Here is a 10,853-nt window from a genome sequence, read left to right on the forward strand (position 1 = left end):
TACTAGCAGGTATTTCTGCCAGCGTGGTTTTTAAGTAGAAAAGGGGAAGTCTGTGCTAGGATGATGTCCTGATTGGACATGTCAGACAGTGTCAAGCCAAATAATGAATTTTGACTGCTGGATCTTGGTATTTAGTCTCAGGAATAGATCAGTAGCCAAATAAAGAATAGATGTTGGGGGCTAGCTTTAGGAATGTAAACTAACGGTTTAGCAAGAGGGAGGGAGGGAGAGGGAAAGGGCAAAACCTACTAGCAGCACGTTTGCCATCCTCAGGCCTGTTAGAGAGCCCTTCACTTAGAGTCCCACATCATTATAATTGTAAAATACAGAGTTGTATCTCCCTGGGAAGCTGTCCTGTCTTCTCTTCTGGGGAGCTAATCTTTATTTTTCAAGTGTGGGTGAAATCACATGTTCATATGCTCAGGTCCCATTTCTGCCTGGATGCCTTTCCTTAGATTTCAGACTATATTAGGTAGTAGGATACCTCAGCTCATATATGGTTCAAGAAATTAATTATGCATCACTCACTTATCTGCACTCCTTAAGTTAGGCGGGTACTTCACCTTTCAACACAGCGCTACGTGTACATGCAGTGGATACGAAAATTATCCCAGTTTCAAGTTCAGTCGGCCTGGTCATTTTGCTGGATTTGCAGGTACCTTAGCCCTAAGAAAACGGACATGGAGGGGGAGGCGATGAGCGAGCCACCCGAAATAGCCAAAGTGCCTTGAGAAGCGACGCTACGCACAAACTACACTCGCGGTGGAATCTGTGGGTTAGTACTGGTTCTCCACGAGAAAGATGAGGAAATCAAAGGTGCTCTCTTTTCACGCAGTCTATCTCAATTGAGCGTGGAGTAGACGCAGTCTGGGCGCGGCGTAACAACATTCCTTTAATTCCAGCACGGCTTGAAACTCAAACTATCCGATATGAGTAAGATGTGGAGAATAGGGTGAGGATGTCAATTTAATTTTAATTTAATTTAATCTGTATTCCTTCCAGGTTTCGCCTTGACGACCTCTTCCCTTCTCCATGTCTGAAACCTCACGTCCTGGAAAACTTTAGAATGTTGGTCCACCTGCTCAGACACTGTCCCAAAGCTACACTTCCCGGTCTTCCTATACTCTCTGAGTCTTAATTTTATCTGGATTTTGTTTGGGATCGCTTTCAAAGATGAACGTTTCTCAGGCCGCTTTCTCGAGTCACTCTCTGTTCCTACTCTCACCACTCTCGAAGGTGCTCAGTATAGCAAACTGTGGAGCCCGGCTCCGGGCGGGGACGGGTGGATGGGGATGAGCCAATAAAATATTGATCAATGTTTAGTTTTTTTCCTCTGCTACTATGATTTTCATAAAAGTTCAGCCTTTTAAACTGTTCAATTTAGTGGTTATTCGTGTACATGTATTACAACACCGTCATTGTTTCCTGACTTCAAAATTATCTTTCGCCATCACCTGGCAACCGGTGATACGTCCTAACTCTAGGTTTGGTGGTCTGGACAGTTCATTTCAATAACAACATGCTGTATGACTTCTTTTCCTCAACACAGTCTTTTCCATTTCCCCCATTTGGTGATGTTTTATAGATAGAGTCCTTTTCTGTTTGTTAGTAATAGTATGTTGTTCACTAATGTAAGGCAAGACAAAGATATAGTAAGAGTCAGATCAGGGCTTTTCAAGACTTAATCTGTTTCTCTTACGGATCTGAGCACATGAAAGTTTCTTGTTTATGGTAAAAAAAAAAAAAAAAAAAAATTGCGGCCGAGCCAGCCAGGAGTCGAACCTAGAATCTTCTGATCCGTAGTCAGACGCGTTATCCATTGCGCCACTGGCCCGCCGTTGGCAGAGGGGTCTACTCTACTTATTATTAGCTACTACCTTAAATTAATTATAGCCCTAGCTTCAAGCTTAGTAAATTCAACAAAAGGTTGATTTACACAATTTACACCACTTGTGTTACAGAAACTCACCTTTCCATCTTTGCAATTTCCATTATTAACACACGTAGTTGGTTCCTCTGACATTAAACAATCCCTACCGCCAGCCCGTTGACAGAATAAAAAAGTAAAACAAAAATCCACTTTTTCCTCCTCTTCTTTCTTTCCCCACCTCCTCCTTTTAATTTTTATGTTTAGAAACAGTATCGTTCTGTAGCCCTGACTGGCAGTTCTTCTGCCTCAGCCTCCTGGAGTTCTGGAATTATAAGTGGGCATCACAAAGTTAAGTATTTTACGTTTTACAATCTCAATTCATGCAGCAATTTGAAAGTCCAGAGTGCAGTTGAAAATTAAGCTGAGCCAGATGCGGTGGCAAGCCTTTAGATCTCAGCATTCCGGATTTACCTAGAGAGCTGTCTTTAAATATATAAGAGAAAGTTCCGCTGAATACTACTTAAGTGTACAATGTGAGCGAAAACACTTAAAAATTTTAAGAGACAAACGTTTTCTGGTGCAGCTCGGGGTCAGCCTGTGTGCTGAATGTCGCGCAGTGCTACTGTGTAGCGTCCAAACCGCTCTGAGTATCCTCATTTAACTCATTTCCACCTGCCTGGCATATCAGATGAGCTCTGGAATTCTACTCCGTTTTGGTTCCCAACAGCTTTTTTTTTTTTTTTTTTTTTTTTTTTTGGTTTTGGATTTTTTTTTTTTTTTTTTTTAAATACCACGGAACTGTAACTATTTAAAGAAACCATTCGCCCTTCCTCTGCTCCCTTCCCCTCCCCTCCTCTCCCTTTCCCTCCCCTCCTTTTTCCATCCCTCTCTTTTTCTTTTCTTTGGTTTTTGTTTTATTTTGTTTTTCGAGAGTTTCTCTGTGTTGTCCTCGCTGTCTGGGAACTCGCTTCGTAGACTAGGCAGGCCTCCTGCTTCTGCCTTCCAAGTGCTGGGATTAAAGACAACCAGTGGCATTTCTAATGTAAGCGCAAAAAAAAAAAAAAAAAAAAGTAGCGCCTTTTTTCCTCGCCTAAGTATGTGAACCGACAAAGTGATCAGACTTCCACCGACAGCTGTGTTGAAAAGCTTTGCCTTAAGCTTTCACACGCTGTGAGCAGGATTTGAACCTGCGTGGGAAGAACCCATTGGATTTCGAGTCCAACGCCTTAACCACTCGGCCATCACAGCTAACCTGAGCTTCGTTTGTGTTATGTCATTTATATATTAAGCAAATAATTAAAAAAGATTGAAGGCAAAATACATACTCTGAAGGCACTGGACACTATAATCCCATCAACGCCAGACACTCCCATCTATTAGGACGTTTCCTTTCAGCAACACCCAAAGGCAATCACTTCATCAAACCCTAACCAGATCTCTTCCCCAAGTTTTACTCAAGTTGACTCTATCCCTGTAGGCTTTAAAAGGGGAGAACAATATTCTAGAATACCAGAATCTCTGGTTTTAGTCTTTTCTTTCCCACTACCGATTTCTTCATAGACGTGACAGTGGATAGAGTCTGAGTTAGTTGTATGTTCATTTACAATCTTAAATAAGATAGCTTTCTCCACACAACTTGAGAAGCACTGCTCCCAGGGAATTTGGCAAGTTCTATCCACACTCAAAATTTATGCACCTTTTGAGGCAGTACAGTATTTCTACAAATGTGCAGGATATGTTTGTACATGTGAGTCAAGCTCATTCTCTTCTGAATATGCAGGATTGGGAAAAACATCAGCAAATATGTGTTTTTAAAAGTAATTCTCTCATTTGTGCTAAACAATTTAGAATAATACAACCTGGTACAGTTTTAGAAACACACACACACACACACACACACACACACATATTTAGGGGTTGGCTGTAGTTACACACCTGTAATTCTAGCACTTGAGAGGTGGAGGCAGGAAGAGCATAAATTTTAGAAAATCCTCCATTACATAGTAAGTTAGAGGCCAACATGGGCTACATGAGACCATGTCTCAAAAAAGAAAAGAGAAAATGAGAATATGAGATATGTTTGTGCACATCTGTCTTTAATATAAAATCAAAGTTGAAATCAAAGTGTTTTGAATACTACCATAGAAGTAAGTACATGTATTTAAATGGGAGATCAGACATATATTTTTATAAAAATCACTCCAAGAGCTGGGCATGATGGCACACACCTTTAATCCCAGCATTTGGGAGACCACGGTAAGCAGTTTGATGACAACCTGGTCTTCATGGAGAGTTCTAGGACAGTCAGTGGTATATGCAGAGAAACTGTCTGGAAAAAAGAAATCTCAAGAATACATAATTAAGGAACAGTTGAGACAAGATGGTTCCTTCAATGGCTTTGAAGATTTTGTGAGATTAAAATGGTAAAATATACCCTGTGTAAACTGTGACAACTTTCTACTTAAGGCCAGTGCCCCTTTGAGCATTAAGTAAGATCTGTTGCATGCTATCATCATTAAAGAGTTTCTCTTTTATTAAGCTCTGTGTTCTTGGGGGTGAATTCTTGCTGGGAGGGGTTGTTCGGCCATTGCAGTATAATCAGCTTGCTGTGTCTAGCAGGATGCCACAAACTAGAAGGCTTGCACAGCAACCCGTATTTTTCCAGAGTTCTGGAGGCTAGAAGTCCAAAACCAAAGCATTGCCAGGGTCAGGTTTCTTTCTGCTTTCTTCCTATGTTCTTGTGAGATCTTTCCTCAGTGTATACATGGAAGGAGGTCCCTGATGTCTTTTATTTGATCTCCTAAGGACACATGCCGCACTGGAGTACAGCTTCACTTTCAGACGTTATTTAACTTTAATTACCACCTAAAACCCCCATCTCTCAGTGCCATCACACTGGAATGAATGTGGGCTTCAAAGGAATGACTCTCCTGGAAGATGCAATCAGCCTAAGGGAGCCAGCGTGTCTTTGGTAATCTAGTGCCCACATTTGGTCCCATCACACTGCCTTCTCCTTGTTTCAGTGGTTTCAGGGTTCGCTGTGATGTCTTGTAAGACAGAGAGAGTCCCTGTAGAGCACACGAGGGCACCAGAGCTGTATGCATGGGTATTGCTCACAACACGATGAAGGGCCCTCTGGTGAAGCTCACCAATCTCAAGAAGGTCCTAGATCTGATGTAAAATCCCATTCTAGCCCTTAACGCTCCTCAGTCTGTAAGTATTTTGCTCTACAGAGATATTTCATTTCATTAGGTTGAGTTGTTCTAACCGTGGCTCAGGCATAATCAACCAGGACTGTTAGGACCATTCCCATCCCCCTTGAGCTGTGTGTAGCACTGAATCAGCTGAGTTTGAATGCAATGTTCATAACCCTTCTCCATTGATCCACACCCTTAAAGTTCATTCTTTTTCAGATCTGTCAGATTTCCACGAGCATACGTTGACAATTTTAGCCTGGCACGGTGGCTTAAATCTCAGTAGCTCGGAGGCTGAGGGAGGGGGAAGAGAATTGGCACAAGATCAGCCTGGGCTACAATGTAAGGCCCTATGCATGTATGTGTATATGTGTGTATGTACGTATGTGTATGTATATATGTGTGTATGTGTGCATGTATGTATGTATGATGACTAAAGTGACACAGTTCTTTTGGTATGTATCACACTTCCTCAAAGGTCACACTTTAACTTTACCTTCAAGGGTCAGTGACACATCCTGAGGCCTACCAGAAGAACCTCAATGGACAGCACCAACCAGCTGCTACCAGATCTCACTAGAAGTCAAAAGCTGGAACCAGAGAATCATTTCAGAAAATTTGGCCCATAAAGGTCATAGTTCCCACCTTCCAATCTTACTTTATTACAGATAAAAGTCCCAAACTTCATCAGTACCCCACCCAGCCAAGCATGTCTCATCTAGTGAAGTTCCCTGTTTTACCTACTATCCCCAAGCCTTGTGGGGGAGAAGAAATGTCTTCGCTCACTCTCCACTAGAAGACTAACGACTCAGGCTTGTAAAAGAGAGAACAGATAGACAAGAGAAATGTTATTAGCAGTTTTAAAATAAGTATTTAAGTTGGGCAGTGAAGGTGCATGCCTTTGATCTCAGCACTTGGGAGGGAGAGGCAGGCAGGCAAATATATGATTTTAAGGCCTGCCTGGTCTACAGTGTGAGGTCTGGGGCAGTCAGGGATATACAGAGAAATGACTTGAAAAACCAAAAACCAACCAATCAAACAAAAACCCTAAAAACAACAACAACAACAACAAAAATTGATATGGTCTTGGACAGGGGTGTACAAGTGTAATACCATTAACAAAACAAGTACGAAAGGAAGGAAGGAAGGAAGGAAGGAAGGAAGGAAGGAAGGAAAGAGGAAAGAAAGAAGGAAAGAAAGAAAGAGAAAGGAAGGAAGGAAGGAAGGAAGGAAGGAAGGAAGGAAGGAAAGAAGGAAGAAAAAGACTTTAAGGATTGGCAGTCCCCTAAAGAAAACAGGCAAGCCATGCCATGTCAGGTTTGATGAAGACAGGCTAATTATTTGGATATGATGAACATATGGTCATAAGAATATGTGGTCAGATGATAATAAACTGGGTTAGGCACTTAATCAAGGTTTGTACAGATTATTTTCTGTGTTCTTGAGTCCTGCTTTGAATAATAAAACAGAAACATGACACTATCGTGATTTTACGAAGGCCTCATAAGAAGACACGTTTCTTTGAGGGCAAAGACCACGTCTTTCTGTATCTAAATTCTGTTGTAGATGGTGACATTCTTTCAAGCTTTCGTTTGTGTTTCTGAGTTTTCCAGAAAACTATCCCAAGTGAGTTTGTCGAGTTGATTGCCTGCAAAGAAAATAATGCTTATAGTTACAAGCAGTGCAGAGGCCCTCTGACCCTCTCCTGGGCTCAGAGTGGGCACTTCAGATTCCCTAAGAGTCATCTTCTGTCACCAAGAAGGAGCATTCAGGAGCGATGAACGTAGGGAAGTTAGCTACGTAGACAGCGTGTGGAGTCTGGAAATGCTCTTCTGCAAAATGTGTCCTTAGCTTTGCTTGCACGCTCGGGGTTTGCAGAAATGGGTAGTTGGATATAGCCTTTGCTTGGTTCTTATTTATAAACATAGAAGAGTGAGAGAATCCTACTGCCTATTAAAGATGAACAACATTTTTCGACTCCATATAAAACCCCAAACCTACGGTAGCAGGAAGCTTTCTCACTTATACATGGGTGTGACCACCAGACATAGCTGCTACCGTGTTGTTTCCGTAGTGTAGTGGTTATCACGTTCGCCTCACACGCGAAAGGTCCCCGGTTCGAAACCGGGCGGAAACAATAGAGTCTCTCTTTTTTCTTCTGATTCAAATTTTGTTTAGATCATGAAAATACACTCCCAATGACCGGATCCTCTGAGACCTGCTCTCCATCTGGTTCAGCACGCTGCTCTCTACAGCTGAAGAAGAGTCTACTCGCGATTCTCTGGGTCGATGGTTTTGCAACTGGACCAAGGTGCAAAGTAGAAGCGTTTACAGGCCACGTCAGCGTGTGGGAGTTGGGAGGCGGATGAGAGGTCTTGGAGTGCAGGTGGGGTGGAATACCAGGCCCAAAGTAACACAACCACACAGCACCAAATACAAGTTACAGAATCTTAACAGGTGCTAGTTTTTTTAACGTTAAAAAAAAGGCATTTATTTGAAATTATTCTATTCGGTAGTCAGTTACATAAATGCCTTCAGGCATTACGACAATTTCCCCTTTTCTTTCTTTCTTTCTTTCTTTTCTTTTTTTTTTTCTTCAGTGCTGGGAACCACAGCCTTGCTCATGTTAGGGAAGCATCCACCTTGGGAGATACATCCTCAGCCCCATGGTGAGCACAGACAGCCCCGCCCTTCCCAAGCCTGTACCATCCTGACTCATGGCTTCCATGGGCGTAATGAAACTACACGAACACCTACAAGACTCATATCCTAAGTGTCGTGACCTTGTCTAAAACCTGTCTGCAGAACGAAACCATAAACCAGCACTGCTTACTAATTTTATGTATCATCTCAGCTGCGCTGTGGTGTTCAGATACTTGGTCAAACATCTGCTTCTGCTTGGGTGGTTTTTGGATGGGGCGCATTTAAATTGGTGGACCGTTAGTAAAGAGTGTGCGCGTGGGCATCCCATAGACAACAGCAGATGTGAAAATCAAGGGCCATCCGGGCAACCGGGTTCTTTCAGCAACTTTCTTTGCACTGAAATGAAACCACTGGTTGAGTCTCTAGCCTGCCAGCACCCTTCGTCAGAATTTGGATTCGACAAATCTTGGTTAAAATGCTATTGAATGACAGTGTTAAAACCATGGTGAGAGAGACTATTTGGGATCATCACGATAGGTACAGGGGCCATTGAAAAAGCGTCTTGATCTGAGGGAGACTGAGCTCTACTCTCTCTACAGCATAGGCCAGTGGGAATGCAGTTACGAGCAGTATCAAGTTAATGGAGCTGAGCAATATCAGGTTAATGGGGCTGTGGGGATAGAGAGGGTATTTCTCACTAGACTGGCTTCTTACACATCGTGACGGTGATAAGCCAGGGAGAGCCAAAATTGTGCAGGGGAGGGCGGGAGAGAAAGAACTCTATACGATATTGAGGTAATCAGTTTTAGGATATCCACATTTTCTCTTGCTGAACTGAGTTTGTAGACTTCTTTACTGGAAATGAATTTTACAAGGAAATACACAAATACGCCAAGAAAAAGTTTCAGGAGTTTGGTTACAGTGTGACCAAAGAATCTTTGCCAACCTCCACAACCATGTGAGCCAGTTCCTTAAAACAAAAGTCTTTCTGGGCACGTGCACATTTCATTGTTCTGTTTCTCTGGAAAACTCGAACCAAATCACTATAATTTTAAATAATTCAGCTCTTGAAAAATACCCACAGCGAGTAGCCGAGTAGCCGTGTCAACAAGCCTCTGTGATGACCATGAAGCAAGATCAGAAGTTCAAGGTATTCGTTGGCCACATTGCCAATTCGAGACCAGCCTAGGACACAGAAGACTTTCAAAAAATCAAAAGCCAAACCAGAACAAAGCTAAACATTTAAAGCCATCGAAACTCCTTAAACTCCAGCAACAAAAACTCCAAACTACCCAATTAAACAAATAAAAACAAAAAGTTTACACGTTTCATCTGGGAAGTGGATGAGAAAACAACAGTCCCTTAGGATCTCCAGTTAATATGATTAAAATACCTTTATCCCTCTGAGTAGTAAAGGAGAAAATTTAATATTCACACAGTTTGGAAAATGAGTACGAAGTCGCAGAACCCGTCTGAGAAGTGACGCTCACCAAAGTCACCGTGAATCTGAGGCAGGTGCTGGGCCCTTTCTCAAGCTTCTGCAGAAGGCAGCTGATGTCCATTGCGGGTGACCTGGGTTTTTGGCCTTCTTGGATAGCTACAGGCTTGCGTGTGGGCAGTGGCCAAAGCAAATACCACGCTACTTGGGCGCCACCGTGCGTCCTCGTGAGGTACTGCGGCTATCGGCCGTTGTCTGCTCGCCGAGTTTCCAGTCCTGGGCGCAACCGTGAAGGTGCAGCGCCGGGCCACGAGACCCCGCGCCGGGCTGGGAAGCGAGCGGTTCCCGGGCTCCGACGCGCAAGCTCTCGGAGGTTTTCCAGATCAGGATTCGCAGTTTGAGAAATCCCATTTCCCGTGGAGAGGCAGAGTTGTGTTCATGCAGGATCCAAGGGTGGCTGCTTGTCCTTTTTATTTGTTTATGGTTTAAAAAAACAGCAACAAAAACATTCCCAGTTTGGAAAGACAAAGACAGTAGTCACATACTATTAAGTACACACAACACGAGCCATTCCTTACGGGCTGGCCGGTTAGCTCAGTTGGTTAGAGCGTGGTGCTAATAACGCCAAGGTCGCGGGTTCGATCCCCGTACGGGCCAGTAGGAAACAATTTTTTCCTTCCATAGGTCAGGTCTTTTAGCTGTTACTGGGAGTATTTTCTTCCATTTACTGACGATGTCACATCTTTTAGCTGTTGTCGTCAGCCAAATCGGAACTATCCTTCCCCGTCTGCTAAAATTCAGCCCAGAATACTCACACATAGGGACTTTTTCGGTTAGGTAGGCTTTGAGGTAGCTGCTGGCATATAAGTGACCAAGGCTCCGAGGAAACCTCAAAACAAAACTGTAGGCAAAAACCACTCAGTACGGTTGCATGTATTTATATTTTCAAACAAGATAGACCTGATGTGATTTCATAAGAGTGAAGACAATAAACTTAGTGTGGATGGAGGCTCATGCTCTGGAGAATGACCCCAGGGGAAGCAGAATCCAGAAAGAATGACGACACTAAGAGACCTAGTTTTTTTCTGTGACACACAAAATAAAGACAATCCGGATTCCTCAGGATTCTTAAAACACAGAACGGTCAGGGTTTTAAGTTTCAGCATAACCGTTTCCTTGCTATCAAAAGTAAAAATGAATCCTACTCCAAACCAAATGGCATGGCTTATTATTCTTTACTAGGCATTGGTAGTTAAAGTCATCATTTGACTGAAAATGCTCACTGGCACAGGCTAAGGGATTGTAGCCTGAATTCCCATGACAGAACTTGAAATATAGATGAGAACAAGTCAGTACAGAGTGTGGTCATCCGTACGTGCGCCGAAACATTCTCAACACGTTTAGAGACGGTGAATTATTCAAAGTACGAAAACAACCAGAGGCCCTGCTGGGATTCGAACCCAGGATCTCCTGTTTACTAGACAGGCGCTTTGACCAGCTAAGCCACAAGGCCTCTTTTCAGACTCTGCTCAATTCTATGGTATATATAAGACTTATGCGAAATACAGCATTTCTCCATGTTTACCTGACTTTGCACCAAAGAAAATACTTGTACTGTTTCCAACTTCATAGAAAAATATAAATTTCAGCATTTAAGAACAATTTCTTTCTTTCTTTCTTTCTTTCTTTCTTTCTTTCTTTCTTTCTT

At 42.7% G+C, this 10,853-nt stretch overlaps 5 non-coding genes across 5 annotated transcripts; 2 read left to right on the top strand and 3 right to left on the bottom strand.

The window, feature by feature from the left end:
• Nucleotides 1-1,761: 1,761 nt before the first annotated feature.
• Trnar-acg lies at nucleotides 1,762-1,834 on the bottom strand. Its single transcript has one exon. It is a non-coding gene; the product is annotated as a tRNA-Arg (tRNA).
• Nucleotides 1,835-3,036: 1,202 nt separating this feature from the next.
• Nucleotides 3,037-3,118, bottom strand: Trnas-cga. The gene has a single exon. It is a non-coding gene; the product is annotated as a tRNA-Ser (tRNA).
• A 4,010-nt stretch (nucleotides 3,119-7,128) lies between these two features.
• Nucleotides 7,129-7,201, top strand: Trnav-cac. The gene has a single exon. It is a non-coding gene; the product is annotated as a tRNA-Val (tRNA).
• Nucleotides 7,202-9,728: 2,527 nt separating this feature from the next.
• Trnai-aau lies at nucleotides 9,729-9,802 on the top strand. The gene has a single exon. It is a non-coding gene; the product is annotated as a tRNA-Ile (tRNA).
• A 782-nt stretch (nucleotides 9,803-10,584) lies between these two features.
• Nucleotides 10,585-10,658, bottom strand: Trnat-agu. Its single transcript has one exon. It is a non-coding gene; the product is annotated as a tRNA-Thr (tRNA).
• Nucleotides 10,659-10,853: the final 195 nt, after the last annotated feature.

The sequence above is a fragment of the Mus pahari genome, chromosome 16 (genome assembly GCF_900095145.1).
Source record: "Mus pahari chromosome 16, PAHARI_EIJ_v1.1, whole genome shotgun sequence".
Lineage (NCBI taxonomy): Eukaryota > Metazoa > Chordata > Mammalia > Rodentia > Muridae > Mus > Mus pahari.